Source organism: Zonotrichia albicollis, chromosome 36 (genome assembly GCF_047830755.1).
Source record: "Zonotrichia albicollis isolate bZonAlb1 chromosome 36, bZonAlb1.hap1, whole genome shotgun sequence".
Taxonomy (NCBI): domain Eukaryota; kingdom Metazoa; phylum Chordata; class Aves; order Passeriformes; family Passerellidae; genus Zonotrichia; species Zonotrichia albicollis.
The window spans coordinates 2,853,529-2,878,404 of record NC_133854.1 but is presented as its reverse complement, the minus strand read 5'-3'; the positions used below and the strand labels follow the sequence as shown (position 1 = coordinate 2,878,404).

At 48.8% G+C, this 24,876-nt stretch overlaps 1 pseudogene; it reads right to left on the bottom strand.

Annotated features, from left to right (window-relative positions):
• The window catches only part of LOC141726551 (serine/threonine-protein kinase pim-1-like), a 30,703-nt pseudogene extending 8,781 nt beyond the window's left edge, over window positions 1-21,922 (bottom strand).
• Window positions 21,923-24,876: the final 2,954 nt, after the last annotated feature.

Sequence of the window (24,876 nt, the reverse complement as noted above, 5' to 3'; positions counted from 1 at the left end):
TGTCACTTGTTATTGGCCTCCGAGTGCACTCATCCTTCTGCAAACAAGGTGCAAACCACACAGCTGGACTGCTGTCCTGGGTAAATATATGTACAGGTGATTGCCAAAGCAGTGCATTTTTTCCCAGTGAAATACATGACCTCTTCTTACCTATGGAATTGTGATTGAGGACACCTGTGAGCCAGATCTGTGGGAGATTGCAAAGGAGCAAAGCTTTGGGATTTGGGCACACTTCTCTTGGTTTCTTTGCTCAGGCCTTTGGTGAGCACAGAACACACCTAGGTAGAAAACCTTTGACTAGACAGGATCTTTTGGATCCATTGTCCCCCAGACAGGTCAACGGTGGCCCTGTTGTAATGCCAAGTAACAAAGAGCAGCACAAATGACACGAAGCAAACATGGCCAAAGAGGAAGAGGAGAGGCCCAATGAGGAAAGGATGTGGTGGGACATGGGCACGCTGAATGAGCTGCACTCCCATAATCTCTAGGGTAGCAGGTCCTGGTCTCACATTCTCCTCTTGGTTTATTTAAATTTTATTTATTTATTTACTTTTTTCATCATCCAAATAAAATTTATACAATTAAAAATATGTCATCAAAACTTAAAGACAGAATCAAAACACATTAATTCAAAAACTACATCTAAAAATCAGAACATATGTACATCTGTGTGGTGGTTTGACCAGGAAGAAGTGGGAATTCTGGGAGGCTGTGGTCAAACCAATGGATGCTTGGAGTTTGATATTGGCACCTGGTGTGGCCAGTGGGGTCTGGACACACCTCCGAGAATACACAGGGGTTAAAAGCAGAGCTTCGGCCCTGGGAGGCTCTTTTGGGACTTCGAGGGAAGGAGGTCAGATCTCCCTCCCCTGTGCAGCCGCTGCTGCTGGGCGGGGGAGGGGCAGCCATGCGGTAGCCCCGGGCCTGGACAGAGATGGGGGGTGAGGAGGCCCTTGAGGATGGAAGGGTGGAGGAGCAGCCCCAAGAGACAGCCATGGGGCAGCCATTCTCCCCCCAGGAGAGAGAGAGAGAGAAGAGCCGGCGACGACGAATGTGATAGCAGCCAGCCCAGGAGGAGAAAGGGGGGGTGAATGCAGCGAGGGAGGAGGTGCCCGGCCGCAGCCGCAGCGAGTGTGGGATGTGCCGGAGCCCCAGGACAGACAGAGACTGAAACTTTTAACCCTTTTGCTTACATGACTGGGACCTTGAAAAAAATGCTGATCCTCCTCGGAGCTGAATAAGAAGGGAGATAGGAGATGAGATGAGACAAGGACCTGGCCCAAAGGATGTGGAGATGACGGAGTGGGGAGAGATGATTGGATTGGCATTTTGGCTGGACTTTTCTTGTGTGGCCATGGACTCAGTGTGTTCCTGTGACACGGAGACTGCACTTGGGGGGAAGCAGTGCCTCGGAACCAGGAGGGTTCATCGTGGGGACCCCTCGGCCCCAGGGGGTTGGAAAAATATGGGGGGGACAGATGTCCCAAAGCAGAGACTGTGCCTTTTTGGAGTGAGACAAGGCATCCTTAAAAGACAACCCTAAAAGCAGCTCTGGTCCATGCACAGTGGTGAGAGCACTGGGCACAGAGGGACGATGTCACAAGCCGCAAAAGGACTTTCCGGGCAGTGCTGAGTGACTTGGAAGCACACGAGGTTTCAGCGTGTTTCCAGGGGAAGCCTATGGTGCGAGAAGGACTCATCTCCTCTTGATGAACTGAAGTTTGAGTATTCTAAAGTGTGGTGCCAGGCTGGGCAGTTGGTGATTTGGGAGAATGTATCGGATTGGGAAATTCTGGTTGTGAGGAGGAGGAAAGTGTTTTTTGTAAGGTTTTCAATTTTTTTTTTCCTTATAGTTTTTCCTATTTTTCCTGTATTTTAGGTAATAAAGTTTTCTTTATGTTTAAGCTAGAGCCTGTTTTGCTTATTCCTGGTCACATCTCACAGCCGACACCAGGGAGAGGGTATTCTCATGGGGGCACTGGCTCTGTGCCAGGCCCAAACCATGACAATCTGTAACTATCAAGCCTAACACATCAATCTTATTCTTCAAACACTCTCCATACAGGCGGCAGCTTCTTCCTGAGCTTGGAGGACAGAGAGCTCTTCTGGATGGGATGCGAGGACTTTGTGGGTGAGGGAACATTGGAAGTGTCCAGAGAAAACTTCTCGGTAAGACAGTAACCAGTCAGATCTTCAAAATGGAGACACAAAGTTTAACAGAGGCCACCATGCAAACCTAAAGCAGCTGAAGCTCCATATTTCATGGGACACATTTCCTGGAAATGTCTACACAGCTGCACAGGGAAACATGCTCATGCTGGCAGACACTGAGGCAGGCCGGGGCACAACCCTGAGCCACTTGCCCACAGCTGGCACAGGCACAGCCTGGCCTCTGGGCTGCCCTGGGACAGCAGGGAGCCCAGAGCCCTGTGCTCTCCAGGAATGGCTCAGCTGCACATGCACCCTCCTGCTCCTCTGCCTGCCCCACAGCTCAGCAGCCCCGCAGCTCCAGGGGCACTGGCAGAAGCACAGCTCATTGCAGGGGCACGTGCAGGGCACAGCTGTTCCCTGGCAATGTGCACAGCCTCTCTGGGCTGCCACAAGACCCTTCCTCCCAGCAGAGATTGGCCCAGCTCCCGCCACACCTCTGTGTGAGGCTGAGCTGTGATTGCCTTCACCTCGTCCTCCATCTGGAGCTGCTTCAGGCCCCCCATGCCATGAGTAGGAAGGGCAATGGAGAGAGCAGGGGCAGATGCACACAACAGAGACCTGCAGCAGGATTGAGGCTCTTTTCACCCATGTATCCCCAAATCTGCAGAACTTTGGGAAACAACAAATGCAGGGAAAACATGTTGTGGGCCGTGAAGCTGCAGAATATCCAGCAATGCAGCCTGTTTCTTCTGTGGGGCTTGGCAACGGATCCATCTGAATGTTTTACTCCATTCCAAAGCTGAGGAAAGGGTGGCAGGCAGTTTAGCCAGGCTGTCCTGTTCCAGAGAGTGTCTCTTGGGAACTATCCGGCCCAGCACCAACATTTAAGGCAGCATTTGCTTCAACTGTCCCATGGCAGTCAGCCTGTGAAGGTGCCTGTAAAGTGATTCATCATCTCAAGGCTAACATGAAACATCACTTTGAATAGAAAGTAGAGCTCTAAGGCCAGCACAGTCATACAGGGCTCCTTTGGCAGGAACTGCACCTGCTGTGCAGGCTGTGCCACACCCAGCAGATTGTCCCCCATGTGCTCCACGCCCCAGCAAGGAGCCTCCTCATTTCTCAAGTCAATGGCATCATGAGGAGACATGGTTTTCCCAGGGCCTCTGTGGTTACCACTGTGAAATACCAAACACTGCTCACAGCTGCATTCACAATTGTCCCTCTACCCACAAAAGCATAAGGCTCTGTCCTTGGCCTTTGCAGGCACCTTCCCTTTCCCATCAGTCACCACATCTAGGAAAATCTGACAGACTGAGAGAACTCCAGGAAGCAGCAGGAAGCTGAGTCAGAGGAGCTTTAGTTTGGATATCAGGAGAAAGGGTTTTTCACCCAGAGGGTGGTTGGGCACTGGAACAGGCTCCCCAGGGCAGTGGTCACAGCACCAAGCCTGACAGGGTTGAAGGAGTATTTGGACAACAATCTCAGGCACTTGGTGTGACCCTTGGGCTGTTCTGGACAAGGCCAGGAGCTGGACTCGATGGTCCTGATGGGCCCATCCAACTCCCCATGTTCTACAGTTCTGTGATTCTGAGAACTAATGGGCTGCAGGAGGGCAGAAATAGGTGACAAGAGGGAAGAAGTGAGGTTGGTTGGAGAATCAAGTCACTGAGTCCACAGAAGATGCAGGATACAGGACCCTTCCCTCCCACCATTCCCATTCTCTGTCTCATCCCTTCTCCCTCCCACACACATGAAGGTGAAGAATAACACTAAAAGAAGAAGAACCTACTTGACTCCCATGTCCATGAGAGCAGTCATTGCTCGTGCAGGAGTCACATTCTCCACCATGATTCCCAGGCTCTGACTGGCTGCTTTCTGAACAAATTCTGGGGAGCTGGACACCATCTGGGGAAGGACCTGAGCAACCTCATCCACCTCAGAGTCCATGTCCTTCTTCAAGGTCACAAAGAGCTCTCCCAGAGTGCCAATGGCAGAGCAGGAAACCTTGGAATAGAGGTTGGTCACCTGGGGAAGTTATGAGGGGAAACATAGGAATCACCTTGAAAAGAAAACCAGTTGCCTTCAACAGAAGTCCCAGGAAATGACAACACATCCCACTGTGTCCAAGGGAACATACAAGGACAGGAAGAGCAGGAGAGCACAAGCACAGAAAGGCACTTACTCTGGCACCAATTTCTGGCCTCAGACCTTCTCACTGCAGGCCTAAAATAAAAATTTCATTAAGTGTTCTACTTAACCCTTCTAAAATGTCCACAGCTTTGATTTTAGGCCCTTTTACTAGAAAATTAAAGCAAGAGCTGCTTTCAAATCATAAAGGCACAAGTGATAAAGGTAAAAGAGTCAGGTGCTCCTGCTCAAAAAATCAACACTAGCAGGTGAAGCACTATGCCAGGAAACAGAAAACACATGCTCAGGTCTACAGAATAATTTGCAGTGTTGAATTACAGCTTTGGCAGAGACTGGGACTCTGGCAAATAACGTCATCAGTGTCTCAGTTTCTGCATTTGCACATTGCATTATCAAGGCACCACACTCAGACATGAGTGTCAGATACCCGACCTGCCAGTAAATACAGCTGCATGTACCCACAGATCCTACAGACAGCTGAGAGACATAGGAAATCTCAGGCAGAAATGAAGGCAAACCCTGAGCACACATGGAGATGAACAAGCACATACCTACTCTACACACCGTGTATGAAGTATGGGGGACAATTCAGAACAATGTTCTCACCTCGCTGGTAACTGCCAAGCAAACCTCACCAAGTCTACAAAGCAGGACCTCTGAATGGGACCCAGCCAGGTGTTTGATGGTGAAGAGTCCCTTCTCCTTCAGCTCCCTGGAAGGCAGAAGATTGATTTTTCTCTCCACCAAGGCAGCACCCTCTGAAATGACCAGGCTGGCAGCTCAGTTGAACAATGGGAGAAGCTTTTCAAGGAGTGCTTAATGAAATCGTGGAAGGCGTTGCCCCAGGATGCTGTGGCTGTCAAAAGCATTCACAAACCCAAGAGGCAAAGAGAGGGTTTCAGAGTGGCCATTTGAGAAGACAGCCTTTCTGAAACCTCTGGCACATGAGGCCCCTCTGTCACTGCTTCCTAGAAGCTGTGAGACCGGGCCATGCTGCTGTTTGTTGTCACCTCCCTGTACCTGTCCCTGAGACACAGTGCCACTGGGCTGTTATTGGGGCATTTTCCTTCTTTGCCAGCCCCAGCAGGCATTCAGCAGGGAGAGTCTGCACTGCCTCTCTGGAGCTGAGTTTCCACTCTACGATCTCAGGCTCTCTGTCACCAACTCCACTCCCCCTCACACATTCCCCAAAAAAGCAGCAGGATGTCTGCTGGCACCACCTCGGCCTGCAGGAAGGCCAAGTGGGTCCTGGCCTCTCCTGACCCACAGCACAGCTTTCTTTCATCCCAGCATGGAAATATAAAAACTGTATTATCTCATCACATCACACAGAGGGCCAGGAGGTTTTTTTTTTTTGTCTGCAAGTGTCCACAGGGCATTGGGAAAGAGGAGAAAAAGAGTGTTTTGCAGCAAGCAACCTGGCTGCTCAGGCAGGATGGTAGGAAAAATGTCTGGAAGCTTCTTTTTAGGACTTTGGTTGTTCTGGTGAAGCTTCTGACAGAGCTGATGGGCAGATCCCAGAGCTGTGGAGAGTTCCTGGGAAATTTGTCCTTGGATCTGTCTACGAATGCTCTCCCAGCCATGAACTGCCATCTGTGTCCTGTCCATATGTTACTGCCTTGACTTTTGAGTGTCTGAGGTGCCTCTTGAGGCTGCTATGGACCTCCTTCACCAAGGAATGGATTGTGATACAACATCCCTTCCTGCTTATGTTTGGGCACTGACAGAGCCTGGACCACTCTGGCTGGAGCTTGGGCTCTGGCCAAGCAAGATTGCAAATAAGAGCAGCTCATGGTCCTCAGCTCTTCCCTGCTGCTGGGACAGACAGACATGGCCATGGGGACACAATGGAGCTGCCCCATCTGCCAGGTCAATAAGAAGGATGTGAGTTTTCTCTGCCCTGTCACCACCAGTTCTGCCTGAGCTGCATCCTGCAGTGGGCAAAGAGAAATCCAGCGTGCCCACTCTGCAGAAGAATGATAGAAGCTGTCAGGTTTTCTGAGTAGGATGAACAGGACTACATACAATTTGCCATCAGCTCCCCCAAACAATTGCTGGAGACCAGCAGGGAGAGAGCCTGGCCACCTTGCTGAAAGCAGCCCCCCAGACCCTGTGATGGCTGCTCCATCTTCCCCACAGGGAACACTGTCCCCAGCTGAGCAGGGGGCTGCAGGACCAGAGCCTGTGGATGGCCTCCTGCCCAAGGAGTGGGCTGAATTTTTCAAATAAAAATGTCATCTGCTGGACCAAAGGTGGCCCTGGCTGCAGCAAAAGCTGGAGGGAATATGCCCACACCAGAGATGGCTGGTTAAGGAATTCATAGAGCAGCATCCTGCACGCCCTCTGTGCCTATGGTCAAGTTGCCAAAATCTTGGTGCCAGTACTGCAGCTTCTCCTCTGCAGCAGTCTGAATTGCTGCTAGCATAGTCCAGGATAAAGAAGCAAAAAGGACCTTTGCATGATCTCCACAGATGTTTTATTCAGCCGTGCAGGGAAATGTTCAGGTCCCAGCACCCACACACAGAGGGTCTCACTTTGTCTCCACAGGGGCCCGGGGGCTGACCCTGATCTCGGGGCAGTACAAAGATAAGGGGGGCAATCAGGGAATAGGGAAGATGTGGCTCAGGAACACAGGAACAGACACAGGAACAGGGGAAGGAGCCAATGGGGTCTAACAGCTTTTGAGAGAAACTTCTTGTGTCTCCCTAGTCCAGGGAATGCCCCCTCAGGGTCTCCACAATTCCCCGTGTTTTATATTATTAGGAAAGCTTCTCTGAAGGATCAGCTGAATCAACACAAAATGACAAAAACAATCAAAAGCACTCATAAGACAATTGTTCAAAATGGAAACAATTCTGAGTTCCCAATGTGCCAACAGATTTCTTGGAGTGTCTTGGATCTGGCAGGAGGGATGCAGGGTTTTCTTAGCACAGTTTATCAGGAAACTGAGTCACACCTACTGAACCTCTGGTCCACAGCCTCCTCACTGCCATCGTGCAGCAAGGAGGCCCAGAGGCTGCTGTGCTCTGGGCCTGTCAGGGTGAACACAGCGGCTCTGGCCAGTGCCAGCTCCAGCAGCTCACAAGAGGAGACTCCTTCCAGAAGCTCTGCTGGCTCCAGTGTGGCAGACCAACAGAGCCCACTGGAAGCCCCCCTCCATTGCAGCCACCCCCAGCTGCGCCCATCATCACTGCAGAGCAGGAGCTGCCCCAGAGGAGCCGCGGCCGGAGCTCATGGCAGTGGCAGGTCCCTGTGCCCAGGGCAGAGCCACAGAACCTCTGCTCCTGCCTGGGACAGGGGCTGCTCACCCTGGTGTCCCACCGAGAGGAGGGATCCTGGGCCCCAGACTCTGCCCAGCCCTGCCAAAGGCCACCCCGCCAGCAGGGCCAGCAAGGTTCCTGCAGCCATTCAGTCAAATCAGAGGAAACAAATGTCTCTTCAGCTGACACAGTCTCTGCACACAGCTTTCTCCCCTTCTCCTGGTGCCTTTCCCTGACTCCAGCAAGAGCTGCAGGAAATGCTGTGTGAGCCATGATGATGGGAGAGCTATTGATAAAAACACTGGGGTGATGCTTTCAGAGGAGTCATGAATGGAAGATTGACCAACCTTCCAGCCAATGGTATGCCAAAAGTTTCCATTCTTTAAATAATTGACTGCAATAAATTAGTAAAAAGAAAGATACGGAAACAAATTAAATCTCCCACAGCTGCTGGCTTTCCTCAGGCTCCATGGTCTATGTATTGCTAGACTTACTTCATTTAGGCAGAATATTAACTGCCCTGACTTGTTGGAGACTGACCACAAGGTCTCATCTGTGGTGGGCAGTCACTAAAATTAGCTCAGCAGAAGCATCTTCAGCTGTCCAAGTGTAGCATAAATACATATTCTCTGCTTCATGGCTGTGTGGCAGCAGCTGCTGGTGTGGGTTTGTCAGCGTTGCTTCATGGATTACTCCTGGGAAGGAATTGTGTGCACAGGCACAGTATGATGGCTTCGATCTCCTCTAATTACTCCAATCGGATGATGGCCAGAACTTTTAGGCAAAAAGCATCATAATTTACAATATTCCCCAAACTACTCCTGTGGTTTTGATTTTCTTACTGATTAGGTTCAGTGTGTGGCCTCAAGAAGTCAGTCCAGAAAGAACAGGCAAACCTCATCTTGCAAGTTAGAGTTCAAGTTTTTAATCTGCCGTTTTTGCAGCATCTACAAACTGCTTTTCAACCTATTTGCAAAAACATCTCTTAGTTCTTGCTATGCCTATCCAGAACCTGACTCTGTCCTGGTTTTATTTTGATTTGAGATCCAAACATTATTTTCTGGACAGGAAAGTAAGAACCAGCTGCAAATACAGACTACAAGTGTGAATCTGTACTGCAGGAACTGAGCTGTAGCTTGGAATTAAAGGCAAGAAATGATGCCATGGTAAATGGGAACGTTTAGTGCTGGCATAGGAGCCTTCTGCAATGCTCCACCAATTCATGGTTCACATTGCTACAAACTCTCTTTCTGATGTTACAAAGAGTGTTGAAGAGCTGACTGTAAGTAAACAAAATAGCCAGAATGTTAATTTTTGTTAATATGGCGAACAATGACTACCTAATAATTCAGAGCTCATAGAAGTGAGTATTCAGATTTTCACTTAGTATGTGCAGGCAGTTTTAATTTGAAATCAGCAAGTTTATCCAAATGAAGTTATCCATAGGAATTAATTTGCTTTATGATCTACCTAAAAATGCCTCATTATCTGATAAGTTTAGTAGAAATTTGCAAAGTCAACAGTCCACAGATTTTCATTTCTTGTTTAGTGGCTATTCTGCAGGAAAGCTTTTACAGACGAATCAGTTTGGATGCAATTAAAATGCCAGTACATTTCATCTAGCCATTTTGGTATTAGAACAAAACCATATGACTGCACAGCCTTTTAAAAAATATTTGCAAATAGATTTTCAAATCAACGGTCTGAGTAGGACTCAGAATATAAACTCTACCAAACTTCAGCTCCATTGGAAGTTTCCCTTGTCACCCTGTGAATCAACTCTACATTCAGAAGATTAAAAGTCCCCATTATGGTGGTTTTGGTATGGTTAGGAATTGGGGAAGGGCCTTCTTTCTTCTCAGCTCCACGCTGCAGGGCCTTTGGGATGTGGCCTGCTGGCCGTTGTTTGTGCAGCCCTGGAGTTTCTCCATGAGGCAGAAAGTGCAATTGCATTTCCAGCCCAAGGCCCGTGAGGAGTGGGGTGTGCAGAGCTGTGCCAGACCCAGGCCAGCAGCTGTGCCGCCAGAGGGTTTTGGTTCCTGCCCAGGGCAGCTGGTGCATCTCTGCCGTGAGTGCCTCCCCTTCCAGGTGCCCATGGACAGCAGGTGCAGGGTTCTGCAAGGGGCACGGAACAGGGTGGGGATGTCTGCTGGCAACAGAGTGCAGCGGAGAGCAAACAGTCCAGGATGGTCCTGCAGTGTGTGACAGAGAACTCCTGACACAGCTGTGACTGAGCCAGTGAGGGAAGGCACTGCTGGGCCTGCTGTTTGTGAGGAGAGAAGGGCTGCTGGGTGACAGGAGGGCTGGAGGCGGCCTTGGGCTCAGGGATCACAAAATGTTTGTGTTTGATTCCCAGAGAAGGAATGAGAGACGTTGGGGAAGTGGTGACCTGCAAGAAATTGTGAATTTGTTAATCTTTACCAGGCAGTGCTTAGTCGTACCTTCCCTCACACCAGTGGTTAATGTGTGCAAGTGGATTTCTTAGCATTGAGAATAAAGACAGTGGGCCTACTGAGGAGGTAGCTGCAATGCATTCAAGGAGAAGAAGGCTCCTAACCATGGAAGGAGAATTTGAGGAATAGGATGTTCACTACATGACCAGCAGAGACCCTCAAGAGACCCCTACTCTAAATGTCAGTAATTCTGGGGAAGTGATTTAAACATGTCAAATACTTTGTGAGAATATTTAGCCTACGAGTTTGAGCAAAGTAATGAATAAAAGTAATGAAAGTAATGTCTTAGTTCTATGGATACTAACACGTGGGTGTGCATGTTTCAGGGCAGTGATTCCTCACACACCCAGCACTGAAATAAAGTAATGCCTCTTTTCTCACACTGAGCTGGCAGTGTGGATCAGCCCTGCTCTGTAACTTTCATTTTGGTAATTTCTATTGAAGCATAAAGAATGGTTGAAATGAAATCTTTTCCAGCTGTTTCCCTCTGGTTTACCTGTTTGAGGGTTAAGATTCTGTGCTGCAGGTGTGCTGGGTGTGTGCAGAGCAGTGCAGCCCCAGAAACCCCTTGGCTTGCCCACAAGGTGTCATGCCTTGTTGCCAGGTGTGCCCAGCTGTGGCAGGAGAAGGAGCCCGCAGTGCAGTGGGCACCGTGCCCTGCCCAGCCGGGGCTCTCTGGCACAGAGCAGCAGCAGCGCCAGCACCGTTCAACCCGCTCCTGCCTTGGCTTCCCCTGGCACACAGAAGCCTCTGGAAATCAGCAGCGCCAGTGGCGTTCCCAGCTTGGAGCAGCTGCTGCTGGCGGGCAGATGCTACCAGTTCGACTGCTGCCAAAGGGGAAGAAAGAGCACAGGAAGAGATGTACATACACAGCAGCCATGGAAACATCCTATAAACATGCAGATATATGGGGTGATTTGTTAGGAATTTTTTCAGCTGCCATGCCAATAGTGCTTTCTCTCCTGGTTCTGTACAAGGCTTTGGGCCATTTTCTTGGTCTGGTTTCCTTTGCTTCTGTCCCATCTGAGTGCTCAGCTGGGGTAAGGGCTGTAGGTGCTTGGGGCACTCCTGGAGTTCCTCTTGGATCCCTGAACAGCAGGGTTTGGCCCATGGGGGGAGTTTGTGCTGCTTTGTGTCAGAGGAGAACTTCCAAGGCCATTTTGTGTTTGCTGTAGGAAAGGCTGGTTATTGCTTTGCATAAATTCACAGACTAACATGCTTTGTGATGCTTTGCTTTGTCATACTTTGCTTTGTGATATCAGAGCATGGTTGCCACATCGTCGTGGTGACATCAGAAGGTTGCCTTGGTGCATGGAAGGCCTCAGTGCCAGAGCAGTCCTAGGGGTTGCTCAGATCAGGAGCATCCTCCTGATTGTGGCCTTTGTCCGTGTGTAGCTGCACACTGACAGGAGTCTTGGTTGGAGTAAACTTGAAGCACAGTGCTACAACGATTGAGCAACTCGCTGCTGCAGTTTGCACCATGTATGGCACTGTGTATTCCGCCTATTTCATTACCAGCCTGGCAAGTAAGTAGAGGTTTCAACTCTATTTAGGCTAGGGTGTAACCTAATCTGGCTTTTGCATGTCTTCTTGCTCTTTCATAGTGACTGAGTTGATTTTGAAAGAGAAAGAGCATTAGGATGCCTCTGGTTTGGTAAAGCTCCTGTCAAGAGGTTCAGCTGAAAGGGGGTGTCCGTAGCCACAGGGGCAGCATTTGCAGGGGAACCTGCAGGGCTTCTGTTCCCTCCACGGGAGAGTCTGTGGCAGCAGAGTCTGTCATTTCCTCAGTTTGCTGGGACAAGCAGGACATCTTCCCAAATGCAGACTGGGAGGCCTTCTCAGAAGGCCTTCTAAAGACTTTGTAGTTCTCCCCAGAACTCAGGGAAAGCTTCTTTTATTCCAAATTTTGTAATGAAAGGATTTGACTGTCCGTTTTGACCCTTGACTGAGTGCTAAAAGAGTGATTCCCTTTGCAGTGAAGTGCAACCGCCAAAGCAGTGAGTGTCTGCTCCTGAGCCTGGAGCTGCTGCTGTGCTGTTTCACAATGGAACTGCCACAGCTCAGGGGGATTTGGGGAAGCTTTTCTGGGTGACTGTTTTCAGCAACTTAATGGGAATTAGTGCATGCAACTTCTTTTTTGAAGAAAGTACCTGAAAGACAAGAGAACAAAAGCTGCTTTGTCTGTTGGACAGAACAGAAGCATTGAGTGTTGAAGAACAATTTGCATTTTTTTGATCATGTTTGTATTCATTTACTGACTAGACAGGCCAAAATGTAGGCACAACCAAGATTATTGTCCTGATCTCTTGCTGGTGGTGTGAAATAACCATGTCATGTGGAGGGATGTTGATAAAGAAAAATACTCTCTGTTTGGGTTGACCTCTTCTGTTGGATTCAGCAGCCCAGGCAGTTTTCTCACAGCACTTGTTCATTTTCCCTTGCCCACTCCAGGTCACCTGAAGCGTGTATTCAGAGGTGGTGATCCTGAGGTGAATGGGAAAGGAATATTTCATGTTCCTGGTGCTTAGGAATTGTAGAGCAAGCTGTGAGCTTGGCCTGTGGCACTAGAGTGTAGAGGGCCAGCTGGGCAGGCTGAAAGAAAATCCATTTCCATGTCTGCAGCAGCAATAACAAAGGCATCACTGGCTATTTCCTAATTTTCCATTTCAGAACTTTCAAGGAGTGAAAAGCTCATTTTGCAGAGAGAATGTTGCTTCTTGATAGTAGCCAGGGCTTAATGTCTACTTCAGAACTATTAGCAATTCTGTTGAATTAACCCATTCAAATTTAGTCGCAGTGACTTAGAATCCCATTGTTACCAAAGTTTATGATTTGTCCTTAGCAGAGTTGGTTGTAGAAATAAAGCTGAATAGAATAAAGTGCTGAATAGAAATAAGGTTATAAATTATAGGTAACTTTGTGTTCCTCACACTGCTGTCTGTCCGCAGATCACAGAACCAACAGCAGTCTCTCCTCTGGCTCCCTCTGCTCATGGAGAGGAGGCCGAAGAGGAGGCAGATGAGGTGGATGAGCGCCAGCCTCCATCAGTGCTCACACCATAGCCTGAACATTCTGAGCCACTAAGTGCCAGCTGTGTGTGCTGCTGCCTTTAGTGCAGGGCAGAGCTGCAAGTTTCTGACCAGCCAGCACTTGCTGTTGCTGGCTGAGGATGCTGAGTGCTGGAGTCCTGCCAGGGCCTGGTGATTGCCCCCAGCCTGTGACAGCTGGACAATGGGCTTTGGTCTGTCACGTTTAGGCACCAGCTTCCTGGCATTTTGATAGGGGCCAGCCTGAAGCACAAAGGCTCCCTGATCCCAGAGCAGGGAGCATGTCAAAGACACTGTGCTCAGCCTTGTTGGATACCCAGGGGACACTGTGGCGTGGAGAGACCTGTCCCCCTGCACAGATTGGCCAAGTTGCTGCAGGCACAAAAAAATGTTGATCTGACCACAAAAGCTCTTGGTGGTGCTTTGTCCCCACAAACTTCTTGGATGTGCTTACTTGGGAGTATTTCAGACACACACTGGGGATGTAGAGTTGCTGCTTGAAGTCAGGGATTTTGCTGCCTTTGTTGCCAGGTTGCTCTTTTGCCCCTTCAGGCAGAGCAGCCGGTAGCAGAGCAGATAGGTGCTCTGAGTCTGCCTGTTTCTTGGTCTTTGATAAGCTGCAAGGAGATGACTGTGTTGTCCATGAAGCTGTGGGGGACCATTCTTGTCTAGTGTGGCAAAAGAAACAAAGGGAGTAGTTCTGAATCTTTCTTCTGAGGCAAAAACCAGACACTGCATGTGTCTGTTGATACCTTCTATTGTGTAGTTTGCTTTGAAAATTGCATTGGAGCCTAGAATGGGAGCAAAGCTGCAAGTCCTTGACTGCTGTCCTGTAATGCTAAACCCAGGATGTACACCTTGCAATGGTGCCTGCTGTATCTGAAGTGCAATGGGCACCTTTGTGGCTGGGGAGCTGCGTGGGCCCTAAGGACGCAGGGCTGGCAGCCCTGAGCAGCTGAAGATGAGGCAGCGTGGGGCCAGGGGGCCAAGAAGGCCAAGGGCACGGTGGCTGTGCCAGCAGCAGTGGGGCAGCAGGAGCAGGGCAGTGAGCGTGGCCTGTGCTGGGCAGCGCTGCAGCCACAGCTGGAGTGCTGTGTGCAGCTGTGGGCCCTGGGAAGCAGAAAGTCATGGAGGGGCTGCAGCGTGTGCACAGAAGGACAGGGGAGCTGGGCAAGGGGTGCAGCACAAGGCCAGGGAGGAGGGGCTGAGGGAGCTTTAGCCTGGACAATGGGGGCTCATGAGGGACCTTCAGACAGACTTCCATAGATCCCTTCCTTAGATCCATAGAGCCAATGCTCAGCACAAGGGCTGTTTCCCTGCCAAACATCCCTTCACTGCATCCAAGTGCTTTAGACACTGGAGTGGGTAACACTTTCATATTTTGTTGGTTAATTGTTTGTTTGCTTGCTAGAAGGAGAAGCCTTGTGTAATTTCTCCTTCTCCAGGGAGCAAGGGATCTTTTTCTCAATCTTTCCTGCCCTTTTCCAGCACTGGCAGAAACACATCACTTTCAGGTTAATGGCTCCCGTGTCTTTTGGCAGCCCAGGGAATCAGTGTGTGTTGTGTTTGGGAACTGAGCAGGAAATCAATGCCCTTGCATTCCAGCTGTTGCTCAGAGATTAGAGGAGCTGGAGGGGCTGGGCTGCATTTCTGACTCCAGCCTCTTTAGCCCCATCAGTGTGGTCGAGTCCAAGAGAAGAACTTGCCTGAGCACAGATGTACAAAGAGTGCAGTTCCCAGTGCAATGCTCTGGGTCTGGTTGCATTCCATAGGGACCCACACGCTCCAGATTCCCCAAGAGTGTGGGTTACTGAAGCAACAGGAGAGCAAGTTCAGGATGGCTGCTGATCGGGGCACTGCTACCGAGTGCTGATGTGTGTAGCGACAGAAAGGACAGTATTGATTCAGGGTGACCCCCCCATGGGGAATAATGTGCTTTGACTCTATGATTTAGAAGGTTAAACAAATGCTTTCTTAGGCTATGCTATATTACACTTAGTACTATATTAAAACTATACTAAAGGGATACTATACTAAAAAGCTACTAAAGAAAAACTCGTGACTGTCTCCAGAAAGTCACAACACAGCTTTTATCTAATTAGCTAATCAAGCTAAACAACTATCACTAAAATCCAATTAACAAATCACTTTCAGTAAACAATCACTATAATACATTCTACATGTACTAAACAAAAAGAACAGCCAGTAGAGATAATAATTGTTTTCTCTTCTTCTCTAAGTTTCTCACTACCTTCCCTTAAATAAAACCTAGGAGAGAGAATTATATCTCTCTCTGTTCAAAGAATGTAAATACCACAGCACAGTAAAGAGAGATTATAAAAGTGAGATCTGTCTATCTGTCTATTTGAATCTTCCTGGGTCTGCTCCAAAGCAGTGGAAGATGCAAAGCTCACCTAAAGGCATCCCTTCAGGAGAGGAGTAGAGACAAGTTCCACTGACTGAACGTGAGCAGGCAGAGATGTTTCCCCCTCCAGAGATGGTTGTTTTTTCCCCTCGTGTTTTCCTCCTCCAGCCTTTTCTGACCTGAAGCCTTCTTTTTATTCTTTTATTTTTTGCATGTCCTAAGGGAGTGGAACTATCCCATGCTGTAGCTGGGGTCTGGTGACTTTGCTCATACACGCATTACATGACACATGGTTTCCTTCACTGGCATCCCCAGGGTTGTGTGAGTGCATTCGTTAATGGGGCCTTATGAGAAACTCTGTTACTGCTGGTCAGAATTCTCAGTTGACAAAAGAGGGAGAAGAAACACCTTGGTCCTCCTCCATATACTGAGATGGCCATAGAGGTTCTCTGACTTCCATCAGAGATCTTTTCATGCATCCTCATCTCCTGAATGACCCAGTTTTCTAACAAGATTGTGGATGTCAGGAAGGAGGAATGCTGGTGCAGGCCTGAAGAGAATGTGAACTCCAGAAGTGTCTCTCACAAGGAGTGAGCTCACCCAGGAAGCCCCTGCAGAGCCAGGATGGAGCTGTGGGACAGGGCGGGGTGTCAGTCACTACTGAAAGACAAACAGGACATGGCAGAAGCAGAGGGAGGCCCTCACCAGACCCTTGAGAAATGCCACCCCTTCCCTGTCAGCTGCCTGAGAGGCTGTTGGAGCTTCAGTCCCAGATGGCCCCTGATTGTAGGGCCAGGGTCACTTTGGAATCTGTGCCTCCCCACGGGCAGAGAACGACCCAGGAGAGCAGCAGCACAGTGCTTTGGGAACGTGTGAGCCCAGCAGCCTTTGAGTCTTGGCCCACAAAGGGCGTATGGGAAGTTGAAACCCATCTTCTCTTGCTTTCTGTGCAGGTGCTTCTAGAGAAAGAGCAGGAGAACACTGCCTTATCTGAGATGCCATGCCAGACTCAGGGAGAGCTGTTCCCTGCCCAAGAGCAGGAAGAGCAGCGCAGGCAGCAGGTGGAAGAGCCACAGGAGAATGGCCAGGTAAGCCTGACTGGCCAGGGGACAGAGGGAAGGGCAGGAAGAGGGGCATAAACCAGAGCTCCTGGGACTGAGGAGGCCAGGAGTCCCACAGGCACTGGAAGCACAGAGCCTTGGAATCTGCAGAGATCAGCCCTGGGACAGGATGGTTACAGTGGAAACAGCTGGGTAGGGAAGCAGAAAGAAGGGGCTGAATAAATGTGATTTGGAGGCTAAAAGAGGGAAAAGCTGAGCCTGATGGCAGCTCTCAGTCACTTGCTCTGCTTTTGTGTGTACAGAACATCAAGGCAGAGCCACAAGCAGAGCTGCCTGGAGCTCAGAGTACCATCATGGCAGCAAAGAGGAGGAATGAAGACATCCAAGAGGAGAAGAATCTCCCTATGCAGAAGTGTCCCGTCTTGGCTGTTCAAATGTCCTGGTAAGGCTCTGGATGGCCTTGGGGCAGCCCGCGCTCCAAAGGACGAAAGGAGTCTTCAGGTTCTTCAGTTCTTCAGAGTTATTTATTAATTCTTATCTACAATATTTTATCCCAGCCCCACAGAGGTCCGCACAGCAAGCCAGCCATGAGCACACTGACCTCCCTCAGGGCGGCCGGTTATTTTTATACCAAAAACTACGTGTAGGATATTTACCTTTTTCTCCCAATAACTTTCACTCCTTTTGACAAGTGCACATTCAGTAAGAACCAATCTCAAAGTGCCACCATCGCCATCAAAGATGGATGACAAGAAGAAGAAGAAGAAGAAGAAGAAGAAGAGGAAGAAGAAGGAGAAGGACAGGACACGCCCTAATTCCTCCATCTTGTCTCCTAGGACCCCCCTGTACCGAGATTCTAAAACCTGTGTTTTCACTCTATAATTATTCTATCCCTTCACCACTTATCCCCATGTCATCCTCCCATCCTCATACAGGTGTTGCGTCCAGTGCAGGATCAAAGTCTAGCCACCAAACACTTCTGGCAACGTTCCAGGACTTCCGAGCCCCCCAAGGGTTGTCTCGGCAGCTCCGGACATCAGGAATCATCATTCCTGATGATGATGATGCTGAGTTCCCACATCTCCCCCTTCTGTTTGCACTAAAAACACTTCTTTTGCTACCTGACTCACGATACGCCTCATACATGAAAAGATGCACAGGATAACAAGTATGAGGACTAAGAGAATTATTAAGACATATAATGCTATCTTTAAAATTCCGCTCTATATGGGAGAAATATCAAAAAATTCTACCAGATCATCGATCCAAGATCCTGTGATCTCGCCAAGTTTATTTATGCTGTCTTTTTTTTCTGAATACTTTCATGAATTGATCTTGAATGGTCTGAGAGATTCATGCAGCACATCTCTTCAAATTCTTCACACCCATGTCCACGAGCGAGCAATAGATAATCGATCGCCAGTCTGTTTTGAAGCCTGTTGTACACTACTGATGTCTTTTAACATGTCGCTCAATGCGACAGATTGAGCATGTTTGCTCGACGAACAACCCATGCGGTCAAGTTGAGTCAAGGCCACTCCCGATGCTGCTTGAGGTGAGAAGATTGCTCTAGCAATTCTCATGTCCTTGTCCCAAGTATATATTTCGTCATTGCAATCTGCCGCATAATGTTCCAATGATCTTTTTTCTTTGTGCCTTTTCTCTCTTAGCGATTTCAAATCTGGCGACAACATTGAAATTTTCCCAATGCTGCACGGACCTCCCCTGGCATTAGTAGGAATGCTGTGCCAAATTCTGTCCCCGCAAATTAGAAACAAACCCCGTGGCAATTGCACTGGGACTTGGATTGATCCTCTGGCAGTTTTCTCTGTGTGTTTACACCAAGCTGATGCATTTTTATAGAATTCATGATTGGGAGTTACATCGATAGTTTTGTTTGCCTTTGTGACATTTGGAGTTTCCAACTGCATGCAGAGTTCCATTGTCATGGACCCAAAAATCTCCAATTCCTGAGGTTCTGTGGAAGCCACAGGAAGAAGATGTGTCCAAGCACACCACTCCTTCACAGGATCTTTACTGACCTGCGAGATGTTAACTGCGGAGTGCCTTGGAATTGGCCACTCGTCCGCTGGCAATCCAACCATGAATGCTGAAAATGGTCTCCCTGGCCTCGAATGTGTCAGACAAATACTATCCAAATTCACTGCTTGAGCTAAAGCCTCCCATACATTTTGTTTTGGTTGATTAATAGGTAAATTTGCCCCATTGCTTATTGCAATGAATGAAAAAATGATGCACATAAGCATCATGAAACTCATGACTTCCCTTTTGTGCAAAACCATTGTTATGTTTTTAACTCAAGACCCCAAAGGGAAAACCCCCAAAGTCTTTAGTTCTTTTTATTTCTCTTCTGAGTTGTCTTCTGCAGTCTGAGCCTCGACTTCTGTCTGAGTACTCGTCTCTTTGTTTCTTGGATCAGCGTTCTCCTGTTCTCGCGTTTGGAATGGCTTTACGTGTCGCGCTGAAACCCACTTCAGACCACGATCTGTGGAAACACAAGCGAAACCTTGCCCCAAGTGATTAGTTTGAAAGGGCCCTCTATTTGTCATGTCTCTGGGTTTCTGATCAAAACTAAAGGATTTTCCCTTAGCTTTGCCTGTGTGCTGTTTAAAAAATGCCTCAAGATTGGCAGATTAGGTTCTGAGGATGAACTATTTAGGAAATTCAACACATACAACGCCTTATTTAATTAATTTCATGTGAGGAGTTGCCTCTGGCTCACCCCATCTTTGTCTGTCCAGAAGGGATTTCAGGGTATGATGTGTTCTTTCAATGATCGCCTGACCTGTGGGCGAATGTGGAATACCAAACATATGTTTGACACCCCATCTTCTCAGGAATCTGTCAAGCACCCTGCCTGTATATGTTGGGACCATTGTCTGTTTTTATCTCCTGAGGCACACCTAATGATGCGAATGCTTGCAGAAAATGTCGACAAGCATGGTCCGCTGTTTCCCCTGCATGTGCTGAGGCCAAGACTGCACCTGAGAATGTATCTACTGAAACATGAACATTTTTGAGCCTCCCACAAGATGGATACTTTGTGACATCAGCTTGCCACAACTGAAGACTTTGCAGTCCCCGCGGATTGACTGCTCCTGTAGAAGAAGGTGGCTGCACAAGCTGACAGTCTGGACAAGCACTAATGATCTCCCTCGCCTGACTCTTTGTGAGACGAAAGGATTCCATCAGCACCTGTGCATTCTGATGAAAGAACGCGTGACTCAATCTTGCCTGCTCAAAAATGTCTGGCAGTGTTTGCGAAATGGTCATTGTCAAGCTGTCTGCCCGAGCATTCCCTTCCACTTAAAACCCTGGAAATGTTGTGTGCGCTCTAATGTGCGTGATAAAATATTCTCTTTCCCTGCTCTCTAGCAAAGTTTTCAAGCTCACCAAATATGAGTATAAAACCTCATTACTGACTTCTTTCAAGAGCGAACCTTCCAGTCGTTTGACCACACCTGCAACATATGCGGAATCTGTGACCAGATTGAGAGGTTGTTCGAACAACTGAAACACTCGGACAACGGCTGCCAACTCCACGATTTTGGAGAGCCCTGAACCGTCTTTACATCTGAATCCCAATCCCCTGTTGTTGAGTTCCTCCACGTGATCACTGACTTGTGTGTCTTCCCTGAGCCATCAGTGAACACTATGATCCCGTCCAAAGGTTCTTCACTTATTCTTGGTTTTGCTCTGTAACATATTTGTGATTGCAGTATTCTATGCTGTGGAAAATGGATTGTGCAAGTTCCTGGAAAAGCTAACAAGGCGATTAACAACTCTTTTGATTGTTGCATCGCCCAATCGAAATAATCTTTCTTCAGAGGTAATCTGATAACTGAGAATTCCCGTCCTGCCATTGTCAGCAACCTCGTTCTCGCCTTTATGATGATTTGTGCTGCCATCTCTAAATCTGTGAGAATTGTCTTTGAAGGCCTGTACGGTAGAAAAACCCACTCTATGATTATTAGAGTCTTTTTGTGATTCATCCCATTGGAAGATCAAACCATGGAACTGTGTTTTCTTCCCCAGCACTGCCAACTGAAAAGGCAACGTTGGAACAAAACGATGTGCCTGCCTTTTCTGTATCACATCTGTGACTTTCTCCAACTCTTTCTTCGCTTCTTGCGTGAGTGTCCTGGGAGATCGAATGTCTGTGTCTGCTCTCAAAAGATCAAGCAACGCTGGAATGTCCCTGTTTGTGATTCCCAAAACCAGCCTCATCCAGTTGATCTCTCCCAATAGCTGTTGTAAATCATGCAAATTGCTGATCTCTGTGCTGACCTCCATTTTCTGAGGTTTTATTGTTTTCTCTGAAATCTTCCACCCTAGATATTTCCAAGGCGCAACCTCTTGAATCTTTGAAATGCTGATTTCCAGACCTGCCTTTTGCACTTCTGCGATCACACAGTCACGAGCTTCTTGCAGCTCCTGTTGTGTTGATGCTGCAATGAGCAAATCATCCATGTAATGAATGATCTTCACCTTTGGAAACTTCTTCCGTGCTGGTGCCAAAGCTCGTGCCACGTACCATTGACAGATCGTCGGAGAATTCTTGAGTCCTTGAAGAAGGACCACCCAATGGTACCACTGCAGAGATGTTTCCTTGTTGATACTTGGAACTGAAAAGGCAAATCTCGGAGCATCATCTGGATGGAGCGGAACACGGAAGAAACAATCCTTGAGGTCAATGACCACAAGCGGCCAATCTCTGGGAATCATCGAGACAGATGGAAGTCCCAGCTGAAGTGGTCTCATGTCTTCCATGACTTCATTGATCCTCCTGAGATCATGTAACAGCCTCCATTTGCCTGATAGCTTTGTCTTGATGATAAACACTGGAGAGTTCCAAGGACTGTCTATTAGCTTGATGTGTCCCTTCTGCAATTGTTCTTGGACCAGGTTTTTCAAAGCACTCAACTTTTTCCGCTCAAAGGGCCACTGATCCACCCAAACTGGATTGTCTGTTTTCCATGTCAACTGCAATGTGGCGAGTGCCGCAGTGACCCCTACTAAAAATCCACTTCGATCTTCGCGCCCCATTGTGCCAAAAGGTCTTGACCCCAGACTGTGATTGGCTTCTGGACGACAAACGACGAATGATCGCCGTCTTGTCTCCTAGTCCTGTGACAACAATGGAATTCTCGCTCTGCAGACACAGAGATGCTCCCCCTATGCCTGAGAGAGAACCCAAGGGCGCAACCAAGCTCCAATTGCATGGCCAAAAGATGTACAATATTACTGTGACATCTGCCCCTGTGTCGAGCATGCCTCTGATTGCTGTCGTCCTGTCTCCACATGTCAATTGGCACGTGAGTGTGGGCCGATCTCAACCTATGTGCTTCACTCATGTAGTATGTACCTCAACATGCTCCTTCATAGAGAACCCTTCTTCGTCGAAGATTGACATGACTTCTCCTATGGCGTGTGGCGGCAAGGCGAAAGCTCTCGCAACCACAGTATTTTCGGGCACAGTCAATAGTGGACGAAGCGCTCTTGCCAGAACTGTCAATTCTGTATTCTTGTCTGCAGAAACAACTGCGGGATAAACAATGAGTCCAAGGATGCTGCATTTGTCTTGTCCAACTATCAAGAAATCTTGTTTTTTGTATGAATCTCCGCGGATACCCGTTGGTATCTCTGTATGATTTTTGTCTAGAAAACATACTAGTTTTGAAGCTGCCAATGCACACTGTGCCCCTGGTGGGAGGAGGTCTGGGTCGCTATGGAATCGACTGAGCGTTTTGCTGACGGAGTCTGCTTGTCGCTTACTGATGATTGCCCTGTCTGCTCTTGTGTCACCGCCAGCACTTGTGTCTGACTGCGCTGGCGATTTCCCACACTCCTTCTGCTGTTTCCCGGACACAGTAAAGGATTTCCTTCCATGTCTGTCTGAGAATAGCATTCTTTCACAGAGTGTCTTCCTCTTCCGCACTACGCACAATTTGGCCTTTCTGCTTTTTGTGCTGGTGCTGGTGTATGTGTTTGTGGACAATTCTTTCTCATGTGTCCAAACGCCCCACATTTGTAACACTGTCCTCCTGGGGGATTGCTCTTCTTCTGCATTGTTGCAAGAACTTTGTGTTCTCGTTCTGTTGATGAAGTATTTTTTCCAGCATCTTTTCCAATGCCTTGTCTTCAGATTGTCTCTCTGACTGGCCCTTTATCTGTTCTTCCCACTCCTCTCTTAATTCATTCTTCACAATCGTTGCGACATGCTGAGGTGTCCCCACCTTGCTGCATGCCTCCACCATCTCTGCCAAGGATCGCCGTCCTGGCATGGCACTAATGACCCGTTGACAATCTGGGTTGGCATTGCCGAAAGCTAAGCTCTCCAAGAGAGGCCTCTTCGCTTCTTCAATCATCACCTGTTGATTCATGGCTTGCGTGAGTCGATTGATGAACGACATGAATGGTTCTGCGGGACCTTGCCTGATGCAAGGCATCAGAGACCCAGAGACCATTATGACTCTGTGGGGCCTGATGGAACCATGGAGACCATTGTGACCCTTCAGGGCCTCCTGTCACCAAGGGGGCATTGGGACACCTCAGGGTCTCATGGAAGCAAAGGAACATTGGGACACTGTGGGACCCCATGGAACCGAGGGAACATGGAACAGCTCTGGCTGGCTTGGCCTCCCAGGGGCCACCTGACAGGTCTGGCTGATGTGGGGATGTCATGGGTGGCCTCTCATCAGCTGGGAGTACTGGGGCTCTGTGCTTTCCTTGCTATGGAAAAGAATCGTCTGACTTTTCAGATACCCATTGCCAAAATAGGTACTTTTGCAAAAAATTTTCCTCTATGCAAGGGTATGTCTCAGTAAAAACTGCTTACTCTGGCTGGCCTTGGCCTCTGGTGGTCACCTCTTATCTGCCCCTGAAACACTGGGGCTCTCTTCTTTCATTTGTATGGAAAAGAACTGGCATTCTTGTCCAGGGACCATGGCCAAAATTAGAATTTGGCCTCCCAAGTTCTGTATATCCAAGGATTGCTCCTAGACAAAAAAAACCAGGACAAACAGATCAGGCTGGCTCTGTCCTCTGGTGATTTTCTTAGACTATGAGCTGAATGTTTTTATTTGGAAACACCTTGGAGAGGGCAGAGAGATCATTTAATAAGGGATTTTGAGGTCTTGGGCGTATGACCACTACATATGGACAAAGGAGCTCTGTGCTCTGTGCTGTTGTGGTGGTTTTGCATCATGGAAGTGATGTCCTAAGAGAAGCTGCAAGCAGCTTCCTCTGTGTCTTGCAAAAAAATCAATCAGTAATTAGCTTTGAGAACTGTTCATCTGTTCAACCACTAAGGAAACTTTGCACGCCTCTGTGAAGACACATGTTAAAGATGAGAAAGCCTGGGAGGGTCTCTTTCCCTTCTGGCTGGCAAAGAGGTTAACAAGGCTAACCCAGCCCCCATCTCAGCCAGGCCAGGCTGGGCAGCTCCTGCCGTGGAGCCGGGCCCCTTCTCAGGGACCCCGGCAGGCGCTATCGGCTGCCAGGCAGGGCAGGGGAGGCTGTGGGGCCGAGGCCGGGCCGGGCCATGGCTGCAGTTGTGACCATCTGGGCACTGCTGAGCCCTGCCCCGCTGCCAGCCCGAGCCCAGCCAGGATCCACCGGGCCCCAGGAGCAGCCCTGGGCCGGGCCGGCTTGGCCAAGATTGTGCCACTGTTGGGGTTCAGCCGCAAGCCCTGGGCAGGGGGAGGAGATGCCATCAGCCCCTGGCCATGCTGCTGCTGTGTTCTGGCCTGGCTGCTGAGATCCTTGCCCTGTCCCAGCACGGCCCATCCTGACACAGCCCCAGTGCAGCTGCTGCAGAAACCTCCATCGTAAAACAGCTCTGGCCCAAGCACCGAGCCCGGCCTGGGTCACGGAACCATCTGCGGGCCCCGGGTGAGATATGCACTCTTTCAGTGCTTCCATCCTCCCTCGAGTGAGAGAAAAGGACAAAGTTTAGGCTCATAGAGGATCAACATGAACACACCAAGGTCAGTGAAGAGGAAGTTGAGTCCCAGATGGGGATGAGGAGATGCCTTGATCTTGGGGCTGAAATCCTCTTGTAAAGCTATGGAGAAGGATGTAATTGATACATCAGACTGCCTTTTTCCCTATAATGCATTGAAAAGTACAGGGAGATGACTTGTTCAGAATTGCCTCTGTGGCAGCAGCTCTCTGGCTACAGAGAGAAACAACTTTCCCAGGCATCATGGTGGGAAAGTCTGTAAGAAGATCAGAGAGAAGAATGAGAAAAAATTCTTATCTTCACTAGCTGAACCTAGTATTGTAAACGTGTGGAATGTGTTATGGAGATTTACCAATGGGTGGTTTCTTAAATAGCTAATGGTGATGGTATTTGGATTGGAGGAC